Below are 24137 nucleotides of genomic sequence, written 5' to 3' on the forward strand. Positions count from 1 at the left end.
ACCTCCGCCACCCTCCCAGCCTTAACCCCCAGCCCCTCTCACCTCCGGCACGCTCACACGTTTCACCTAACTCTGGCCTTACATACTTGCACCCACACAGCAAAACAAGTTCATAGCCACAGACTTCAACCAGAAAGACTCTATCTCCAGAAATCCTAGGACAGTTCCCTCATCAACCTACCACCTGTCTCCCAGACACAGATCTCACACCTCTGTAAAAAAGCAAAAAAACACAACACTACTATAGACTAAAAATATAGGACACCAGAAACTGATTCTTCCTATAGGTTCAGCCATAATCTAAGTACAGCTACCCCCCAATAAAGAAAAACCTGATATTGCTTAACAATCTCAAGGTTATAAATAAAAGTTACTAGATTTAAAAAAAAAAAAAAAAAAAGACTTTCCATGGCTGACTTCCAATAAGTTTAAGAGCATTTAACCACTAAAGATTAAAAGAAAAAGCATATTTACTCTCAGAAAGTGTATTTGTTTTTTTTTAATGTTCGTCAATATCCTCTTTAATTCTCGTACCAAAGTAGTCCACGTGCAACTCTGTCCTGCCTCTCTAATCACTGACAGGCATAACAGTTTATTGTCCAAACAGAATTTGTTCAACCATGCAAGCACCTGTGCAATCAAGCATGTTCAATTTGCAGGGGACAAGGCCAACGGCATGGGCACAGAGATGAGCTCTGATCCTGCTGGTGTGCCTTTGGCTGAAAGGCGGCTTCTCCCATAATTATCTCTATTTTTGAATCAAAACGTCTAATAAGGGCTTTCCCATAATTCAACAGAAAAACAAGACACATTATAGAGTTGCTGTTTATTCTAACGCAGGCCACTAATGGTGACACATTAGTGTCATTAAAAAAAAAAAAAAAAAAGAGTAAAAGGAGGCTGGGTCTCTTAAATTCAAGGGCCAATAGAAGGAAGGCTAGGGAAACAATCTGCCTGAGGAGGCCCTAAAAGGTCACGTCCAGGATTTAACATACTGGATAGGAGCACTGTTACAGGACTTTAAGGGAAAAATCACCGCAGGACTTTAAGGGTCATTTCTATCACATTAAAACACATTTCTTCCTGGAGGGAGGGAACACACACAACTAACAGTTGAAAAAATCTAGACTGAAATCACACTGCCAGCAAATAGATTATATTCCGGCACAGGCAAAGAATACAAGCCCTCCAGAGTAAGAGCCCAGGAAGAGGACGCGAACGCCACTTGGACCTGCGGAAGTGGCCAAGGCCACAGGCTCGCCTACCAGCCGCAGTTATCCAAAATGGGGAAAAAAAAAAAAATGCACAGTACAAACCACAGCAATATGGTCAAGCTAACATAACAATTCCTACCTTCACTCACTTAGGCTCCTTCCCCAGCACATTTGGACTTTCAAACGCCCTGTTTTTCTCCTTTAGTTTTAAGATTGCTAAACTGGTTGCTTCTCCTCCTCCTCTACCACCACCATTCAGTCATTCAACATTCAGGGAATAAAGGGCCACTATGCACCCAGCACTGTGCTAGGACATCATAACCTAGTAGGCAACACACGGCGGAAGCCAGGGATTACAAATTCACCGTAAGAAATACCTACATTAAAAAAAAAAAAAAAAACCGGGATCCCTGGGTGGCGCAGCGGTTTAGCGCCTGCCTTTGGCCCAGGGCGCAATCCTGGAGACCCGGGATCGAATCCCACGTCAGGCTCCCGGTTCATGGAGCCTGCTTCTCCCTCTGCCTGTGTCTCTGCCTCTCTCTCTCTGTGACTATCATAAATAAATAAAAATTAAAAAAAAATTAAAAAAATAAAAAAATAAAAAAAACCGACATAAAGCAAGTTAAGGGGGGTGAAAAGGCATAAGAACAGAGTGAGGTAAAACTGGAACCATCTCTGAAAAATCAAGGAGTGAAGAAAGATGCATAATCCCAAGCACTTACAACAGCATCAAGATACCACTAGGAGATACAGAATTAAAAATTAAAAAATAAAACAGATAACACTAGGAGTTGCTCCTTTCAACTTTTAACATTTCATCAAAATCACCAACACCTCTTAAAGTAATAAAATCCAAAAGTCAACTTCCCTAACATGGTAGTTATTCCATAAATACTGGACCTAGAGATTTCTTTTTAAGCACATCTAAAAGTTCCATTTATCCACTGTATTTCAGTTTTCAGCGTACAAAGCTAATCAACACCTGACCTATAGACACGTGTGGACCCACGTGCATACTCTGCTACTCAGTATAGTTGCGAGGGGCACGCAAGGACCTCCCGCCCAGTCAGATCTTTGGTGGGGATCCCTCTTCTCTTGCTTGTCTCCACCCCAAAGCAAGTGGCTCATGTACCAATGGTAACCGGCAGTCAACTTATCACGACCGGGATAATGGCAGGTCATCCTTTAAAGGTGTGACCCGGCTGGGGCTGAAGGTAGAGTCGGAAACAGCAGAGAGACACTGCAGTGTAAGGTCAACTGTGTTATTTGACTTAGGGCTGGGTGGGCAGGCAGATGGACAGCCTCTTCCTCAATCTCTCAAATAGAAAATAAAAACTTCCCTAGTTACCATGGAGTTGTTTTGCTATGAAAAAAATATCACGAAGACAGAAACTGCTCCTAGCAAGATTTGGTCTGTGCCCCACAGTAGCTCCATCAAGGTTTTCATCTTCTGCACAATGGACATTTTGGCCACATAATTCTTTGTTGTGAGGTGGTCTCCGGTGTATTCTATGATGTTTAGCAGCAACCCTAAAGTCTATGCAACAGATGCTCATACTGCACCCTCAAACCGGAGCAATCACAAAGGCTTCCAAACGTTACCAAATGTCCCTCGGGGCCCAAAAAGTAAAAATAAGTCACCCACTCACCCCCTCCCTGGTTGAAAGCAGCTGCTTTAGATTTTGAGCATCAGGCTACTGATTAAATATGCAATAAAGAAGAAAATGATATTAATGAACAGGGAAAAATATTAAGAAAAAAGTTAGGTCTTAACCAGCTATTGTCGGCATCTCCATGAAAAGCGAACAGACATCCATCCTCCACAGAAGAGAAGATCAAAACTAAGGCCAAAAAAGTAAAGAACATTTAAGCCACAATTAGTACAGGAGTGATGGAAGCTGCAATTGGGAAAAAGATTGGTGAAAACATTAAAATGAAACAAATCTATCTTCATGTCCAAACCCATTCGACAAAACAACACCACACAAAACCCACACACACAACTTTTAACAGACCTTACATCTACAAAATGACTATGTGGTATCTGAAACAGTACCTATTCGGAAATAATCAGGAACACAGACCAGACTCCAGATCCGTCAGGCTCCGACCATCTAGCTACAGGCCAGCCCTGCCTCAGCGATTTTTCTCAACCAAAGAAGTGAATGGGGGTGCCTGGGCGGCTCAGTGGGGTTAAGTGTCTGCCTTGGGCTCGGGTCACCATCCCGGGTCCTGGGATCCGGCCCCGCATCGGGCCCCCTGCTCGGTGGGGAGGCTGCATCTCTCTCTTCCTCTCCCTCTGCGCTCTCTCTAAATAATAAAATCTTAACAACAAAACAAAGTAGTAAACGATTTAACCAGCCTGAGGACCTCACACTGCGAGAACCCCTCCCCGGAATCACTAGGTAGATTTCATAAACACACTTCTCACGCTGCCAAAGTGAACTAGAAACACTTCTAATAAGTCAACTGAGGGGGCGGAAAGAAAAAAATCCCTGTAAAAATACACACTCTAAATGCCAAGATTTACCGATACGCTTTCAAGGCAGGAGAAAAACGGATTACCATTCAAGCCCATGGTTACAAAAGAATATAAAAGCTGGAGTTTTTTGTTTGTTTGTTTTTAGGTACGACATATGCACCACTTGTACTAACTCCAAGTATATTTCCCCAGGTTTTTAATCCAAATCACCCAAAATACCACCACTCTAAGCAGCTGAGTTTAAAAATTCACTCTATAAATTTTCTACAAAGCCTAACAATCTAGTGGGGGAAAAAAAGAGCATTTTCTCACACATACCCGGAGCCAGTCTGAAGTTGCTGTTTTTGCCTCACTGAAGTTGTTTTCTAGCCACAAGCTACTACAAATTGTTCAGACCTTTTGGCAGCAACACAGGAAACTGCCCTTTTCACCCGTTCTCCCACAAAAATGTAGTCAATTTCTAGGCAGGCCCATCTCTCAAGGCTGCTTGCTTTATGGAGCCAAATGCACACCATTTTCATCTAGCAACACGGAAGGGCCCCAAATATTGTGCATTTTTGTGAAAACAAAACAAAGCAAAAACTGAAGGCAAGTCACCAAAGGCCTGTGGGCAAAGCTCTCCAGGCAACGAGCCCGTAAAGCGTGCTCCCCCACGGTCCCGGGGCCTCGGAAATCTTCAGGGCACTCGGCAGTCCAGCTGTTTTGGTTTTATCCGACTCGTCCAGGATGCAACAGGCCACATGTGAAGCCATTTCCTGCGCTTAATTGTCCTCGGCTTCCCACTGTACTCAACTCACCGTGTTTCAAATAAGCAGGTAATAAAGGCACATCTGCCTTTCGATTTAAAATAAAATCATAACCTCAGATCTTCACTTTGAATCTGTACTTTTTCCACCATCCTAAGAATCACATAAAGGTATTTGGGCAAGCCACACAGAAGTGGTGCAAGTTTCTCTCAACTTTTTATGGGGGCATACAAATCGATCTATATTCTTCTCCTTCAAGTATGTAAGCAGGTGAGGGCAGGAGTAAGTTAAGTGAGCTGGAACATTTAATTTGTAACAGCAGGGCTGAAATTACCTTTTGAATGCAAAATTAAAGAGCCTTTGAAAACCAGGATTCCTTCTAGTCTCATTTGGCTTAAAATTTCACAGGGCATTTAAAAAAAAAAAAATCAACAAATAAAGAGTGAATGGCAAGGAGCATCTGCAGCTACTCCCCAAGTACAGCTGGACACTACCCTGCCCGGGGAGCGTCAGATGCCAAAATGCAACCTGATGAACAATCCACAGACTATAAAAGGAAATCGGCCCAGTATTTTCCAGGGAACGTTTACGGTCTCCAAAAATGACTTGTAACCTCAAACAAGTTCCAATATGACACAAAGGTAACTTTTCCAGAAGGGTACGATATCCAAAACTGTCCAAAAACCACGGAGACCAAAATGAGAAGCAAAGGGACCTGCATTCAATTACACACACCCATTACTTTGATTTCATAAAAGATAACCAAAAGGGTATTTTTCAGAGTCCAACATTAACAGTAACTGAAAATGTGTTCAAGTTCAGACTCCTTTTCAAAGCTACACTGAATTATTATAGCAAAATAGATCCTATAGATTATACCAGGGGAAAAAATCTGGAAGGCAAACCAAGAAATCCAAATTTAAAATTCAAACGAAAATTCCTGCATAGTAGGTAGAGAGACCTGGCTTGCCTGGATCTAAGTACAAAAGGCACACTTTGTTATTTTAGGTAATCTTCCCGATTTAAATAGATTAGCTGCACAGGGAGTGAGTGCTAATTGCAAACATGCCTTCATTCACCGCCTGCATTAGCTGATAACAAACCAAACCATCTTCCGTCTCCATAAGCAAAGCGGTCTATCAGAGAGGCTTCACATCATTGCTTATCAGCTCATCAGCACCTTCAACGTACACACCACTGTGAATATTATGAGAAAGTGTCTACGGAGGGCGCAGGACGAAGTGGCCTCCTCGTTGGGAGAGTCACTGTGTAGGTAGAGGAAGCGCCGCGCGCTGCGCAGCACCAGCAGGCGACAGCCTGGAGGACGCTCACCAGAGAAGCGGAGCCTGTCCTTGCTCACCTGTCCACATCTTCACATGACTTAACTTTCGAACAAGTAAACAGCATCAAGGAACGGCTGCCCCAAGGTTATCCAGAGGTCTGGCACGGAAAGTCAGAGCATCCTCAAGTTCAAACACATGGGTTTTCTGGCCCGCGGCAGAGAAAAATAGGGTTGGGCAAATGTCCTGCAGATTTGAGCTAAGTAGGCAGCCAAGGCCTCTGTTTACTCCTGCTGCATGTTTCACTTTCTCACACATTAGGAAGCCCATCTTAAAGTGCGGTTGGACTTTTCTAAATAGCAGAGGAGTGGAAAATGCAGAGTCAGGCACCGATTTCTGTCACTCCTCATCCCACTTCCACCCCATATTCAATCTGTATTTATTGTGCAGTTACTATATTAAAAAAAAAAAAAGAAAACAAGGCACACAACTATCAGTGAGAAGGATAAAGAGCTCACAGATGTATTTGCTACCAAGTGGGTTAGGTGTGCATCTGTATACACACGCAATAAACGTGCCAAGGGGGTTTGGTTTGCTTGTTTGTGCAGTTTTTGAAATATCTCTGCGCGGTTTACGTTATAGAGGCAAGAGCACTGAAGGCCCTTCACGTGTCTCAGTGAAAACCTCGACCCATGTGGCTTCAATCAAGCCAGGGGTTTCTTGCAGACGGTCCCAGCTCCGACTCGCCTGCATCCGGGTGCCGGGAAGGGCCAGGAGGGCAGGCTCACGCTGCTGCCAGGGGCTGAGCGATCCGCAGCCTATGCTGGGGCACAGCTTCCCTACGAGGACACTGTCCACGTCCCAGCTGTCTCACATACTTGTGTGAGATCATGGGATCCTTCCTGATTTACTCTTATTTTCTCCTACGTTTTTTCCAGTGAAATCCTTCCAGGAATGTTAGAATCATGTCTTTAAATGAGCTCACTAGTAAAAAGAATGTGTGAAATAATGCTTACTAGGAGACTTAACAGAAAACCAGTTGCAGCACACATCCGACTGTGGAGTATTCAAATCCTTCCTAGGGGCACGGGGGCCGCTCAGGGGTTGAGCGTCTGCCTTCAGCCCAGGTCGTGATCCCAGGTCCCGGGCTCGAGTCCTGCATCGAGCTCCCTGAAGGGAGCCTGCTTCTCCCTCTCTCTGTTCACACTCTCTCTGTCTCTCTCAAATAAATAAATTTTTAAAGGTTGTTGGAAAAAAAAAAAACATAAAACCACTATGAAAAGAACTATAAATCAGAAAGTTCGAGTACTGCCACTTTGAGTAAGAATAAAAATCCTGCAGGCCTAATACCTCAGAAATTAGAATAATTAAATGAAGATATACATGAGTATGTTTTACAAAGTGCTTTAAATTTTTTACATTATACCGCTGCTCAAGGAACAGCTCTGGTTTTAATATCCCCAGTAAATAAGACGCTGTCAGGAATAAAACAAGCAATGAACTAACATTGGCTGAATTTTAAAAATCCATTTTTAGGCTTCCAGAAAATTCACCGATGAGCAGAAATATTTGCCAAGGTGTGCATCTCTCTCAGTGGCTGTAGCTGATGACGCTGTTTTGCATAGTTTCAATGTTTTCATTTTCTTTATAAGTATTATCCCCACATTCATAGTCTTCTACATTTTTAGTTCAAGATTAATTTTTTTTCAGATCTGTGCTCATATATGTATTTCTATGTAATTCATATATGCAGGTCATTCTCTTTAACTCCCACACAGTACTCCACCATAAAATAAACTTCCTTTTTCCCAATTGAAGGATAGTGTTTCTGCTATTTTGCTATTAAGATAGCTCAGTGACCACTGCTTCCGTTCTCCCTTGCAGAGGTGCAGGAGTCTCGAGGGTAGGTATCTAGTGGAATGCTGGCTGGGGAGGTATGGTCAATTTTACCTGATACTACCAAAATGTTCCCCAAGATGCTTGTACCAATATCTAGTCTCACTAAAAGTGAATACAAATAACAATTTTTCTACACCTTCCTCAACACTTGATGTTTTTAGATCTCTATTAAGATGGTTATGGAAAGTCTCTTATAATTTGCATTTCCTAACTATTAATGAGATTCATATGTTTCCTGGCCACTGGGGTTTCCAGTTCTGTGAACTGCCTACAATTATCCTCAATTTTTCTATCAGTCTGTCCTTCTTATTGATTTATAGGAGTTGCTCCTATCACCTAGATTTTAATCCTTATGGGATATGGGCTATTGTCAGTAATCCTCTCTTGAAAAAGCCACCTACAATGGCTAGAATAGACCCAAGTCATTTTTTTCTCATTTGACTACAAGTATGGGAGTAGATGATTCATGGCTGATGCCTCTAGTCAAGAACATCATCACGGAACTAGCCTTGTATGCTCCTGCCCATCATCTCGAACATGTAGCTTCAACTTCTTCACTGCAACAAAGCCGCTGCAGCTCTAAACTTGATTCCCACATTGCAGGCAAGAAGGGAAACAAGGAAAGACAAAGACCAGACCCCGTATTCAGAAAGCAAAGCTTCTCCAGAAATTCTTAGCTTACCTGGTCTCAATGCTCACAACCTCTGAAGGACACCAAAGCAGACCACCACTGTTAAATGGGCACAAAATAAGGTCGTGTTTGTAAAGATAGGAAGGCAATTATCAATGTCTTTCAAACATTCATTACACTCTCCACCAATTTGAGCCTTTTCTTCCCAATGTAGTATATTTTCTTGTTGTACCGAAGTTTAAGAGTCAAATTTCTCAATCTTTTCCTTTATCATTTGTATTATCTGTGTTCCCTACTCCCCAACAATGTTCATATTTTCATCTAAAAATTTTAAAGATTGGCTTTATACCCTTATCACTATTTTGCATGTATAGTGAATTTTTGCACCTGGTATGAAGTGAGGAATGAAATTTCATTTTTTCCCATATGCTTCTTTAATAGGTCACCTTTCCCTACTGATTTAAACTACCACCTTTATAACATAACAAGTTTCCTTATTTTAGTTTATATCAAGTTTTTGGGCTCATATTGGTTTATATCAAGTACAGTGGTCTAATTACCTGGATTTGCAACATTTTAGTAAGTTTGATATGTGTGGTATGGCAAGTCTTCCCAACTTGTTGGGAAAACCAAAAATTATTTTGGCTACTCTTGGACACACGCTCATTGACATATGGATTTTAGGATGAACTGTTCCATAAAAACCCTGCTTTGGTTTTTAACGGGTTTTCATTGAAATTATAGATGTATCTTAGGAAAACTGGTATCTTCACAATATCAAGCATTCAATAACGAACAGCTCTCCATTTATTCAGCCCTTCTTTTACATCTTCAATGTTCTGTAATTTAGCCACAAAGATTTCACACCTTATTAGATTTGTTCCTATGAAACAGAATTTCTACACTATTAAAAACCAGAAATGAGATCTTCTTTACATAGCATTTTTATTTGGCTATCCCATGATTCACTAGGGTTTTGCAGAATATTCTGTAACTGTGAAAAAATAATTTTCATCCCTCCTTTCTAATACTTAATGCTCATTTCTTGTCACACTGTACTGACAAAGTTCAAGAACCACATAAAAATGACAAAAAGTGGTATTTTTTATTTTGACTTTAAGAATATGCTATCATCATACTGTTAAGTGTAACATTAGATATTAATTTGAAAAAACATTACTGTATTAAATAACTATACAGATTCCTATTTTAGTGAGCATTTTCATGAATATTAAAATTTCATTAAATGGCTCATCTAGCAAAATAATTATGTTTTCCCTACAGTTGCCAATAATAAAATCTATTAAAGGAATCTGAAACAGTCTGTTATTCCTACATTCTTGAACTCCATTTGGTTATAAAAGACTTTTGGGAGGGTGTTTATTGGGTTCTTACCTATAATTATGAGTGACATTAGCCTATCATTTTGTTTTCTTTTTTTTTTTTTACCCCCACTATTCTGATCAATATCTGTTTTCAGCGTTATGTTGGCCTTCAAATTTTAAAAAGAATGCTTTAATACAGTTCTACATTCTGGAACCATAAAGGAATGTTCAGTTCCATGATACTATAAAAACATTTTCCTACAATGGAGGCCCAGTAACTCATATTTTTTTCATGTTCTCTATGATTATTAACTTCCAAGATTTTCTTCTGAAGGAAAACATTTATATTTTCCTGGGAATGTTTCTATTTTGCTGATTCATTTCTAAATTGTTACTAAAGGTCTATCTTTACAATGTTTCCTGGTCTGAGGTTATAAAATTTTTTTCTCATTCTTTTTTCTGTATAAAATAGTTACAGGTTTATCCTTTATCTAGTGACTTCCATCCCCCCCTTCTCCGCCCAATACAAAATTATTACATTTTTTTCCTCTTCCAATTTTTGTTCAAGTCACTGACTCCCTCTTCCTTACTTACTGGGGCTTATTCTTCATTCTCTTTCTACTGTCTTAAATGTAACGTTCATTTCCATTTTTTTTTCCTTAGTAATTTAAAGCTGTGGATGTCAGGGCACCTGGCTGGCTCAATTGGTCGAACATGGTACTCTGGATCTCAGGGTTGTGAGTTTGAGCCCCATTGTGAAGGGAGAGTTTACTTTAAAAAAATAAAGAAATAAAATAAAGCTATGAGTGTCTGGTTACAGTTCCTGCAGCCTCTCTCAACTTTTGCCATGTAGGTTCTCCCTGTTACTGTGTTGTAAGCAATCTGTAATCTAGCTCCCATAATGGATGGTTTCCTGTCCCTTCCTGTTACACACGTTCCAAGAGGCTCCGGTCACCGGAGTCATCCACAACTGAATGGAATGACAGTAAAAAGACCAATGAATGGATTTTCCATGCTAAGTATCAACAGTATATTTGGTGAGAGATGCAAGTCAACAATTTAGGCTCTAAGTCAGAAAGCCCATCCCGGAGGATTACAACCCCAATTGTTGAGTTATCTGCTGGAGTTTCCCAGGACCCCCAGCCCTTCACTCACTGTGCTGCTCATGCTCTCAGAACCTTTTTTTTTTTTTTTTAAGATCGTATTTATTTATTCACGAGAGACACAGAAAGAGAGGCAGAGACACAGGCAGGGGGAGAAGCAGGCTCCATGCAGGGAGCCCGACCTGATGCGGGATCCCAGGATCACACCCTGAGCTGAAGAAGGCAGATGCTCAACCGCTCAACCGCTGAGCCACCCAGGCGTCCCTGGGAACAATTCTTTTTTTTTTTTTTTTTTTAATTCTTAAGCACACCTTTACTCCTCCCTCTCTCATCACAGGGTCTGGTGAGTGCTGGAATCCTGCCACAGTGACTCATCCAGAAGATTACCATCGCAGCACGCTTCATATCTCAAGATTGGAGCCCTTTCTATGTAATATGCTGGGGGTTCTGGTGTTAAAAACTACAGCAAATAAGAATCACTGAAAAATATTTAAAAACCCTGCACAGACTAAAGAACCACACCCCAACACCCTCCTGAGCAAAACCCTGGCCAAAAACACCAAACTTGTACATATCAGAAAAATCAATTAGGAAAGTAAGGATGGTATATACCCAAATACATGGCAACATTTTTTTTCTAAAAAAAAAAAAAAAAGCAAAACCTCAGGAAAGAGGAAATGCTCTTTAAAAAATGTCAATAGAAACAAGAGTAGTAAGAGCACTAGCCAACACTTCCTATGGATTCTGCTAAGAGTTCTCACATATATTTAAACCAAACTTTAATTTTTTTTCTTGCATAACTTAATCTTTACAAAAACCCTATAAAATAGACATTTCACAGATGATGAGAGTAAGGCACACAACCACTCAACCCAAGCGTTCTGGCTCCAGTAGTGACCCTGATGACTACACTTTATACCACCGAAATACTCCATACTTTTTACTATATCCTACAGATAATTCTTGATCTGCTTCATATTTAAATCTTTGTAGTTATCAAAGGGAACAGTCTCTTAATTTCTTTATTTTTTTTTAATAATTTACTAACATGCTTGCATTCAAAGCCTGGCTCGACCAATTAGCTGCCATGTAAGTGATTTAATCTCCTTTCCTCTGTTTCTTCATCTTCGACATAAAAACCACTGATGGCACCGATCTCATAAACCGAGCATGTGGTTTAAATACCCTGAAGTGTTGAGGTTGTATTACAATACCTGTCCTGGTGAGCAATCTATGTCAGCTGTCACTGCGAGAACAGTGTAATCACCAGGATCAGCCACTGTTTCCAGGGGGGATTTCCCTATAATTATAAATAATATTACACGGGGCGCCTGGGCGGCACAGTCGGTTAAGCAACCACCCCTGGGTTCCAGCACAGGTCATGAGATAGAGCCTTGCGTCTGGCTCCGGGCTCAGCAGGAAGTCGGCTTGAGAGTCTCTCGCCCTCTCCCTCTGTCCCTGCTGCTCGTGCTTGCTCGCTCTCTCTCAAATAAATAAGTATTTTAAAGAATAATATATGAATAACATCATACACAAGCCTTTTAAAAATCTGTTAAAAATCAAATTCTGTAAGACTAACCCTTGTGCCTATCACAGATATTAAGCAATCAAGTAAGTCTATGGATAAGATTCTTGTGACATTATCATATCAGATTCAACTCTAGAAATAGGATTCACATGAAAAAAAGTTTTTTTTGTCTGTTCTGTAAATCATTCTATTCCCCTTACCTACAACATCGTTTGGCACCCACACGTATGTGCTGAATGAATGAATAAAAACGTGCTTTGTCTCAAACGAGTTAGAAGGAAATGAAAATGTCATGTCCTAGAAAACAATGTCATTAGATAAAAAGTTTTATACAAAAAGTCTTATAAAATGACGAAAGCGATCCTTCCATACTGATACATGGTATTTTGCTGTTTTAATACTCGCATGTAATTACCAAGCAGTAAATGAACGCGTGAGAGGGAGAGGGTGCCTGCCCTGGAAGTTCACACAATGACCCAAAGAATCACTTGAGGGACATAAAGACCTTTCCTCCTTGTCTTTTCCTGTCCTGCCTCCAGAATCAGTTGCACCTGATCTTCGGGAGCCGGCGTTCTCAGGGGCAGCAAGTACAAATTCCCGTTTCCTGGAAGGAGCTCCGTGTCCACAGGGCGCTCCGCTTCCTTTGCTGTCAGATAAATAAACCTCCTGACAGACGCTGGAGCGACCTGGAGCGACCTGGAGCGACCTGCCCGTGCCCGCGGCGGCCACTCGGGCACCTCCACCTCCGGGGCCTTGACCGAGGCCACCGCGGGGCGCGGGCTGCAGCGAGGCCGAGAGGCGGTGCGACCTGGCGGCCGGGGCAGGCCCTCGGGGCAGGCCCTCGCGGCGAGCCCGGTTCCAGTGCGCTTGGCGGGTGGGCGGAGCCCGGGGCGCGGGGGGCCACACGGGCCGGGCTGCTCACGCGGGAAAGGAGCGCGTCGGCCTCGGTCCCGGGCGCCGCGGGGACGGGGCGGGGGCGGGCAAGGGGGGCGGGCAAGGGGCGCGGACCCCAGACGCGACTGTCCGGCCAGGCCTCGGGCCCCGCGCCGCTCGGAGCCTCGGCACCTGCCGCTGCCTCAGCTCGGTGGCTCCCGCGCCGCCTGGACGCCGGGCGCCTCGGCACGAGAACGCGCACACGCGGGGGCGGCCCGGGCGCCACGGCCGAGGCAGGCCGCCCGCCCGAGCAGGCCGCGAGCAGCGCTCAGCAGGGCGGCGTCCCCTCCGGCCTCCGCGCCGAGCAGCCTCGCGCTGAGAATCGCCCGCCGCGTGGCCGCCGCGCACCTCGAGGGCCGCCGCCGCCCTTCCCGCCGCCCTTCCCGCCGCCGCGAGCCCACGAGCCCACAGGCCGGTCTCTGCTCGGGCCCTGCCCAGGGGCGCGGGCTGCGCCTGGGGCCCTCCCGCCTCGCAGGGCCTTCCCCTCGGCCGCCCGCCCGCCCGCAGCACGCGGCCCCTGTCCGCCTCCCGGCGTCGCGGCGAGGACACCATGCGGGGCCCCAGGCCCCAGGCGCCCCCCCCCCCCGGTCCCCCTGGTCCCCCGTGGTCCCCCGCGCCGCCCTCCGGCTGCCCCCACCTCCCCGCGCCTCCTCCCGCGCTTCCCCGCAAAGGCCTCGGGCGCCTCAGGCCCGGCCATCGCCGCCGAGCCCGCCCACCCGGCCGGAGCCGTCCGCAGGCCGCGCGCCCAGGACAACACCAGGACACGGCGCGTCCTCCCAGGCCCGAGAGGCGCCGGGCAACGGCCGCGCCGGAGGCCCGCAGGGGCGCAGAGCTCTGGGGGAAGGCCCGGCCATGGACCCCGCCCCGCCCCCCCCCCCCGGGGGCTCAAACGACGTCGCCGCCGCAGAGCCCGTCCTCGCTCCCCGAGCGCCTCGGGAAGGGCGGGCGCGGGGCCACCCCGGGGCACCTGCACAGGCCACGGAAGCCCCAAGCAGCGAGCACGAAGCGGCGGGGCAGGACCCCACCCCCCGGGGGGTCACCGCCGTCGGCCAGGGCCCGGGGCACAGCCAGGTACGCGACGCCTCAGCTCGCTGCTGCCTCAGTCCTGAGATCGAGCCCCCCCCCCCCCCCCGCCCCCGCGGGCAGCACGCTCAGCACGGGGTCTGCGCGAGGTTCTCTCTCCCAGCCCCTCCTGTCCTCTCTCTAAAACAAATAAATCTTTATTTAAAAAAAAAGGCAGCATTGCCTTAAGATAGGCCCCCAACTGAAAAAACTTCCACCTACTAGGCCCCCCACCCCATAAAAGTTCACTCATTCAACAGAAATGTACGGAGTTTCGAAGCTGGGAATTGGAGATTTAACAATGACCATGAGTTTTATTTTTCCAAAAAAAGGTTAAAAGAATTCTCTAGAAAGTGTTTATGCGTGTTTCCAAGAGTCCTGCAATATTCCAAGGTCAATTCAAGTTTCTGCTGATACCCGATCAAGTAGTTTATTCAAAACTGCCAGGACTTGAAATATTTTCAGGGAAGGCGAAGTGAAAATTCTGCACCATGACTTCTATCATGAGCGCCTAAGCAAAATGCAAACACCCTCCCCTGTGAAGTATACTTATTTGGTGACTGCAAAGATAATTTCAAAAGATCTAACCAAAAATGACAACAGATAACAGGATACTAGTATTCCAACATATCTATGAACTACATATCAGAGTTTGTTTGTTTGTTTGTTTATGACATGGAGAGCGCACAAGCAGGCAGAGGAAGCAGCAGGCTCCCAGCTGAGCAGAGCACGATGTGGGGCTCCACCCCAGGACTCTGGGATCATGACCTGAGCCAAAGGCAGATGCTTAACCCACTGAGCCACCCAGGGGCCACAGATATCAGAGTTTTTTTTTTTTTTTTTTATTTATTTATGATAGTCACAGAGAGAGAGAGAGAGAGGCAGAGACACAAGCAGGCTCCATGCACCGGGAGCCCGATGTGGGACTCGATCCCGAGTCTCCAGGATCGCGCCCTGGGCCAAAGGCAGGCGCCAAACCGCTGCGCCATCCAGGGATCCCGATATCAGAGTTTAAACATCAGCAGTTACCACTCATGAAGTAGATCTGTCCTTCGTTGCTACTTTAAACAAAGCGACGATAGCCAATCACCAACTCACGTTACCAACTTCTCTAGAACACCAGAATTACGGACACTTTCTAAGAATGAATACCTGTTTCTAAAGAGTATTCCCACCGAGGGAAAAGCAATCATGAGGCTCCTTCAAAAAGTATAAAGTAAACATGTCCTTCACGACACAGGCAAAGCGGCTTCCTGCTCCGTGGACGAAACCCATTTCCCTTTCGGAGACTCCCTGATCATGTGTCACTAAGGGCCTGGCGCATCCCTCAGTGTGACACTGCTGCTCTCCAGAGAACAATGAAATAAAAATACTCCATTGTCTCAAGCTCAGGACATACTAGATGATACAAAAAGTTGACTCTAACTGGTTTATTATTTTAAAAGGGAAAATGGTAAGTAAACATGCAGGATGAAAAACTGTTCAATCTGGCCCAGTCCTTTGAATACTAACCACTACACCAAGGACATGTGCCTCAGCAGTGCGGCCCTCAGACAATAGAACCTGTGTCCCCCTAATCGGAAGAAAAGGTTACGTAGTATGTAAATCCTGCACCGGGTTATCCAGTCATATGCTAGGTTATATCCAGGGCATATCACCTACTATAGGTACATGCAGATTTGCACACATATTTTTCTCTTCATTACTCTCCAAACATATTTAAGTAATCAAGAGACACAAATGTTAAAAATAATAATAGCTTAAAGGAACATTTCTCACTCCAAAATAATCTGCACTTGTTGTATCTTGATTTCTTGTGTCTCCCATTCTCCATATGTCCTGTCAAAGTCTTGTTGCGCTCCTGAATGGCCAAATTACTGAGGGCACCATCCCACTGCTCAGCTCGGCTCCAGTGCTGCGAAGTAAAGAAGGATCTAGTTCTCTCTCAAGTTCTGATCAGCTGCTCTCATCAGAGAGCAAACTTTTCAACCTTCCCTTCCATCGCTGAAACTCATTGGTGATAACACTGGAGAGAGAATGCGAGAGAGAGAAAGAAAACCTAACACCTTCCACGTTTACACGAGTATTTTCCTCCCCGGTACCTCCCTTTGGCATCTCTCTCTCCTTTCGGAAATTCTGGTAAGGAAATACAAAACCGTATCCCCTTATGACTTATGCCCCCACTTTGGGGCGGGGGGCTATCCTAGGGAAGAGCATCAAGTGAACGCTGGTGGCCTTCTCTATTTGCTTAGGACTGAAAAGCTGAACAGCTTAGTGTTATTTTGCAAAAATCTGAATATATCACTCCACCCCTCTCCCCACTGAGCACTGATGAAAAGACATTGTTATTAGCAAATTCCCCTAGTCAAATTCTGGAGAATGGCCTGGGTAAACAGTACATTAATCACTGTCCTTTCAAAAGCTAAATTTACATTCTACAATTTCATCCTATGGAAATAAATTTTTAAAAACATGCAGAAAGGATTAGAGCGATCACTGCTCTATTTTTAAATTGCCAAGTTAATTCCAGAAATTAAAAGGGCATTTCCCTCTATGGCATCCTGATTCACATGTCAAAAAATGACTTAGATTTTATACATTTACTTTGGAAACTTGGAGATGCGTGTCAAATTACAAACCAACTGCATAAACATTCCAGTGACATTTAACTGCTACCAAACTGCTAAACGTTGATCTTTAATAGGACACGGCCGTTAGTGTCACACCACCTACAAGTCTGAACCGAGATTTGACTGTTCTGAGCCCTTTAGCCAACAGTGAAATCCTCAGGGGAGGATCTATTTTGGTTTTTCTTTTCCAGGCGGCACCCCCAAACCCAATGAGGATAACAGGTGGATTGCGGCCATCCACAAACACATGTTCTCTCTCTCTCTCTCTCTCTCTCTCTCTCTCACACACACACACACACACACACACACACACAACCTATTCAGAACCATTGTTTGCAGTTCTTAAACTACTTTAACAAAAGGCTGAGGGCCCTACTAAGAAGAGTAAGGACTCAACTATCAGTGGCTCCAGATCAGAGGCTGAGAGAGAAGGGATGTTCTGGACGGCAAAGCCAACAAGAGGCAAAGGTGGCCGGAAGCACTGAGCGACTGTAGGCCCTGACCCCGTCGGCTGGGCAGTGCTGCCCCTCACAGCATGACTGCTCACTGACCCTCCCTGTTGTGAGACCTCCTGGTCTCACCAATGCCTTCCCAACCCCTGGTTTTAAAGCATTTATAAGCAACTTTTGTAGCAGGTGCTCCATAAATTCCAAAACTACATCAGCAGACTTCTACTGAAAGTATTTCTCCACTGCCTAATAGCCAGAATCTCTTGTGTAACTGTCTATCTTCAAAAAGCAGAAAGTTACTGACAAGTCATTTTTATATAAGCTTTCCTTTGTATGGTAATAAGATCAAAGTAAAATATGCAGCCTCCCCTGTATATCTTAGGTCCTCAAATAGTACCTCTTTAAGATGTGCTGCATTTCTAAATAGGCAATTTCTCAAGCACTTACCTCAGTATTAAATAATTTCCTTAATCTGAATCATTTATATAACGACTCCACCAGACTCATCTTGTAAAAATGCCCTTGTCGTCAAATATAATTACATGTATACAGCAACAGCTGCTAATAAATTAAATGATATCCTTCACCTAGAGGCGCCAAAGGCTATAACTAATTAAAAAGTTTATAAGAATGGTAGAGAATATTAAAATGTAGCACGATGTTAAATACCTACTAGGCACTAAGTAGACACCTCCCAAAATGACTGAACTGTTGTTTTAAGTACCTACAGAGCAGATTTACCCAGGGTGCCTGGCTAGCTCAGTCAGTGGAGCATGTGGCTCTTGATCTTGGGGTGTAAGTCTGAGCCCCATGTCAGGTATAGAGATTACTTAAAAATAGAGTTTAAAAAAAAAAAAAAAAGCAGATTTACCCAAATGTCCACTTAGACTAATGGACAGAAAAGTAAGCAAACAGGTACGAAAAAGAAAACGTACCAAGATTAAACAAACAGGCATACGAAAGTAAGCTACTTAAAAGTAACAGCAATGGGCAAAAACAAAAAAATGCCATAGAAGAGACTAGGTACCAAAATCACGCCAAAATAATCAGACACGCATATAGTAAGTTCAACAGATCTGTGCCAAGAAGCAGATTAAGAGGACACATGCTAAATTCTAAGGACTCGAATCAGCTGACTTAATTAACTGGAAATTTTACTAATTACAAATTAAATCCAACTCTTGGCCAATGTTACACTTCAAAACTTCATGATTTCCTCACTCAATTCTTCCATTACACGAATTGACACCAAAAAAGAAAATAATTTATGAACATAATAACTGAAAATTCAGTAACTGTAAACATTTATTACCAAAACAGTAAATAAATAATCCAACCCAGGAGTGACTAATTACATTCTCTAAAATGAACCATGGAAATTATGAGTGTCTTCTCCAGGACTTTGACCGTGAAGCTCTACTAGGTCTTCTATCTCAGCATTTCTCCAGTGGAAGGCTGGAGAAAGTAATGAAGTATACAAATGAAAATCAGAAAAAAATTCTACTCAAGTATTCACGTTGGTAGAAGATACATTTAAATGTCATGAAGCGATTTCTTGAGAAGAGGGCATCATCAAATATGACAAAGGACACTTACTCCAAAATGATGTGTAAAGGGGAAGAGGAAACAGGCCTATTTCAACTATATACCAAATCTTGAAAGGGCTTCAATTCTGAGAAATATTTCCCTAAAAACACGTCTGAAGACAAAACCACTAGAAGAAATGCTTACCAGATAAACCCTTGACCAAGTTTATGTATCAGTTTCCTGTGCATTATTGTATCAAAAATCACAGAAGAGGTGACAGCCTGGGGTAGCACAGTGACCCCTTCCTTTAAAAGGGTTTAGCCGAGGGGCACCTGGGCAGCAGTCTGCCTCTTGATTTCGGCTCCAGTCGTGATCTCAGGGTCATGAGAGCAAGCCCCACGTCCCTCTGTCCCTCTAGCTCCCTGCTCAGCAGGGAGTCTGCTTGTCCCTCTCCCTCCCCACTATCCCCCCACGCCACCCACCCCCCTGCTCACATATGCTCTTTAAAATAAATAAAATCTTTAAAAAATAATAATAAAGGGCTTAGCGGAGTACTTTAGAAAGCTGTGGAACAGAACAAGGGCTTCATCCTTCCTTCATGCTCTTTCAACTATAAAATACAGCCGAACTTACCTCCTACCTCCTTTCAGCTCCTGACAACGTAAGGGGAGTAAACGAAATAACAATTTTGGTCCATTTGAACAAAGTTGCTTATACAAACCTTACTTTTTTTTCTCACAAATCAAAGACTGGTTTGCACAGGTCACAGCATCACAACGGGCCAAAGTAAAAGATCATAAGTGGCACTATGTACTCTACAGAGTATTTTCAGATTCATGCTTTAATCTCAAGAACCAATGGGGCAGGCCGACCTCACCTCAGAGTATTACCAATTAGACCCACCTGCCAGGTTACTAGCCCACGGCAAGGACTCAGGTCTTGAACTTTAAGATCTAAGTTCCATTTACTACATCACTCAATGTCCCAAATCACAGAGAACTTCTATTTGTGAGAAACACGCAAGATGTGCTCTTACCCACCTGTCCTGACAAAATAATAACTGTAAAGGTAACAACCTTATACATACACACCGATGCTGAGTCTACTTACCTCATAATGGTGCCTCCTCATTCACGTTACCTTTAAAAATCAAGGGCTAACAAATTCAAAAACAGGCGAAGGCCTTAGACATTTCTCCAAAGGGGAGATACAAATAGCCAATAAACACATGAAAAGATGCTCAACATTAGGGAAATGCAAATCAAAACCATCTTCACACACATTAGGATGGTTATTATTATTTTTTTTAAGGAAAGTAAGTGTAGGCAAAGATGTGGTGCGATTAGAATTGCTGGTGGGAATTTAAAATGGTCTAGCCACTGTGGAAAGACAGCTCGAGGGGTCCTCAAAACTTAAGAACTACTATATGACCCAGAAATTCCTCTCCTAGGCATATACCAGAAAAAACTAAAAGGAGGAACAAAACAAGTATTCATATACCAATATTCATTGCAGTATTACTCTCCATAGCCAAGAGGTAGAAACACAAATGTCCATCAACAGGTGAGCGGGTAAACAAATCGTGGTATAACATACAAGGAATATTAGTCTTAAAAAGGAATGAAATCGCCACTTGCTGTAACACAGATAAACCTTGAAAACACTACGCCTACTGAAATAAGCCAGATACAAAAGGACAAGTATATTATGATTCCTCTTACATGAAGTATTTAGAATAGGCAAATTCAGATACAAAGCAGAATAAAGGTTATCTGGGGCTGGAGAGGAGGAACAAAGGAGGAGTTATTATTTAATAGGTACAGAGTCTATGTCTGGGATGATAAAAAAAAAAAAGATCTGGAAATAGGAATGTAGCTGTACAACACTGTGAATGTACTGAATTCTACTAAACTGTACACCACCAAATGGTTAAAACGGTAAGTTCTCTGTATTTTTATTTTATGTATATTTTACCACAATAAAAACAAAACTTCAGTGCTAAATCTATAGTCACCAAAAACTGGAGACATAAGCAAAGAAGCACTAAGTGTTAAAACATCCCCTGATGAATACAGTGAACCATAGAGTCAGCATGTCAACTTCTATTATAAATCGGGTTTCATACTGTTGCCAACTGACATCAGAGATCTGTTTTCCACAAGCAAATGAGAACATGACCTATGGTTTCAGAGCTGCTGGAAACAAACTATGAATTTGGTATCTGAGACCAACGTACCTGGGTGGGTAGAGAGAGATGATATAATCAAACTTATGAGAAGCTAGAAATGAAGAAAATGAAGCTCAGAGTTACCTTTCCATGACCCTACAATCAGTTAATGATAAAATAATGACTAGAACAACTCAGGTCTCTTTCTCCTAAACTAGTGCCTTTTTTTGTTTTAAAGATTTCATTTATTTATTCATGAGAGACACAAGAGAGAGAGGCAGAGGCAGGCTCCATGCAGGGAGCCCGACGTGGGACTCGATCCCGGGACTCCAGGGACGCCCTGGGCCCTAGGCAGCCACCCAGGTGCCCCCTAATCCAGTGCTTTTCTATATTCGGTTAGGTTGACCACGTTACTTATCCCCCCTCTCAAGATATACATAGCATTCATTTTTAAAAAGCTTATTCAAATGTCCTGAAAGTTGTGTTTCAAAGATCACCCTGTAACTCTTGAATCTACCTCCCTTGAGGGGAACTGGAGAGGGCTCATTCTCATACTCCTGATCACTAAAGAATTAATAAGCTGGCACAATATCCTGTGGAGGTGATTTCAAAAGAACAAAGACTAAACTCAAATCCTAGAAAAATGGAAAATCAATATACCTAAATAGCTTAAGGGTTTCACTTTGCTACCAAGTACAAGGGACAAAAAAATCTTCACACCTAAATGCCTGACTACAAAAGGATAATCACTGGCACCACCCACATCCGTAATCAAATGTACCTGCACAGCTTAAGCATCCCACCAGCTCGGAAGCGCCCAGTTAAGATGACAAAATCCAACACTCTATTTGAGAAAATCATCTAGGAGCTCACTTTGGTAAAAAGACCAATCTTTTGCTAATCGCCTAGTTTAGAGAGATTCAAGAGTACTTAAAGATAACAACATACAATACAACGATGAGCAAAGCCAGAAAAGACAACGAGCAACTAAAATGCTATTGCAAATTCTCACAGGTAAATAAGTGCACCAAATCTCATTATGGCCACTAAACAAAGAAAATTACGGAACTCTCCTGCCCACAACATTCCACAGAAACTTCAAACACATACCTTTGTCTTCTTCCAAGATCTAGTGCCTAGAGATTTGAGAAAAGCTTCACATATTACCTTCTACTTCCCTAATCTTCAAAATGTGGTCACAAGTGATGGTTCTTCCAAGTGCAGTCACCAAATATTTCCTGAGCTCTAGATGCTAGAGCGGATACAAAGACATCAGTGACCTATTCCCTCTCACCAAGAGCCTTATAATCCAGTGGAAAATAAAAGATGTTTATACACTAAAAAAAAAAAAAAAAAAAGAAAAAAAAGAAAAACACCTTCACAGTGTAGATGACTTTGGCTCTGGCATCAGACCAAGCTGAGTTACAACCTCAGTCTTTTAAGACTTAGCTCTCTACACCTGTTACCTCATGGATGATGTGGACAATGCCTATCCTGTAGGGTGATTGAGAGGTCAAAATGAAACAAGCAAATGCTTGTGACTCGTGCAAAGCAAGCACTCAAAAGCCAGCAATATCCTTGTTCACTATTATTACAACGGAAATACCAATGCAGCCATAACACAATAAATGGCACCAAAGTGTGGAGACCAGAATAGACTCTCTTACTGAAAGTCTGACAGAAATGCTCGAGTTTAAGTTGCATCTTAAGAGAAAGGTCTTTTGAAAAATGAACAAAGAGATCTGAGTTATAACTCGGGTCTGAAGCTAGCTAAAATTTGTTCTGTGGCCTGGGCGGTGGAGGAATAGTGAACATTTTAGGTCTCGGTTTCCTCATCTCTCACTTGAAAAGGCTGAATTAAATGACCGCTAACATGTCCCGGAGCGAACGTCCTGTGATCTGTTGTAGAAGCCTGGTAGGCCAAGTCAAAGGACAGAATCCTAGACACGGTTTACGGAATGGCTTATAGAAATTCAGAGAAATATAGAGCTGTACAAATGACACTGAAGGATCTTCTTGCTGGAGCGTAGGATCCAACAGGTGTCAGGGGACGAGACGGCTCACTCTGACCCCCTTCCGGTACAAGTGGCTACTAGAGGTTGACACGCAGGGCAGTAGCAGGATACAAGGGCATCTGGCCAACAGGAGAAGGGTGTGATGGAGCAGCAGAGAGCACGGGACACTCTGAGGAGTGAAGATGAAGGAGGTGACCAACAGCCAGGGGACTGAGTGCATGGAATTCAATGACTCCGGGGTGATGAATGGGAAACAAATGGGAACTCGCCATGCACGAGATTTTCCAATCCCCAAATTCTTGCACCAAGTCTTTGATTACTTTGAAACACTGCTTTTAGAAAGGCCCTTTACAGTCTCCAGGTTCTCTGACAGAATCAAACTTTTATTTCTTCCAATTCTAAAATTCTAGGATTCTGATACAACTGATCTGGATTCGGGCCCAGGCTTTTTCTCCCAAAGGTCCCTGGACAATTCTAACATACAACCAGGGTTGAGGATCATCGTCTCAGGGAAGAGAAAGAAGACAGGGTACAGAGGCGCCAGGGTGGCCCAGCAGTTAGGCGTCTGCCTTCGGCCCAGGATGTGACCCCGGGGGTCCTGGGATCGAGTTCCATATCAGGCTCCCCACAAGGACCCTGCTTCTCCCTCTGCCTGTGTCTCTGCCCCTCTCTGTGTAGAGAAAAAAAAATTAAAATAAAATTTAAAAAATATATATTTCTTGTATAAAAATAAAACATACACAAAGATAAACAAAAACAGTATCAATAAAATGTATGATGGGCTACAGCTACAGGTTACATATGTTTAGGAATCAAAGGTGCATTGAGGGCAGATCTTAATTTTGGTATTTTCTTTTTATTTCTGATTTACCTGACCTCCATTTGTTTTTACTTAAGCAATTTTACCATATATATTCCCTATACAATGCCTCAAATCCTTTGTTACAGTGATGGAGAAAGGAAGTACCTCTCTAGACACACACTGGTATTTCTCCTACAAGAGACACCAAGCCTTTATGGTGTTATAGGGACAATCCAGTATAGATTTCAATTGCACTAATTCACAATTCATTAATATCATGAATGGGGAAAAAAACAAATCAGATTCTTCCAGTAGCTGTTGCCATCTGGAAAATTTACAGAATG

The 24137-nt window shown here is 43.3% G+C and overlaps 1 protein-coding gene across 3 annotated transcripts in view; it reads right to left on the bottom strand.

Annotated features, from left to right (window-relative positions):
* EPB41L2 (erythrocyte membrane protein band 4.1 like 2) overlaps positions 1–24137 on the bottom strand; it is a 193570-nt gene that overhangs the window by 149177 nt on the left and 20256 nt on the right. The window contains exon 1 of one of the 3 annotated variants that reach the window (XM_072833942.1): positions 4015–4146. The exons of the other annotated variants lie outside the window; for them this stretch is intronic. The gene's annotated coding sequence lies outside the window, so the exon portion shown is untranslated. Of the gene's footprint in view, positions 1–4014; positions 4147–24137 lie in introns of those variants that run through there. 3 annotated transcript variants of the gene reach the window in all.

This window comes from Canis lupus, chromosome 1 (assembly GCF_048164855.1).
Source record: "Canis lupus baileyi chromosome 1, mCanLup2.hap1, whole genome shotgun sequence".
Taxonomy (NCBI): domain Eukaryota; kingdom Metazoa; phylum Chordata; class Mammalia; order Carnivora; family Canidae; genus Canis; species Canis lupus.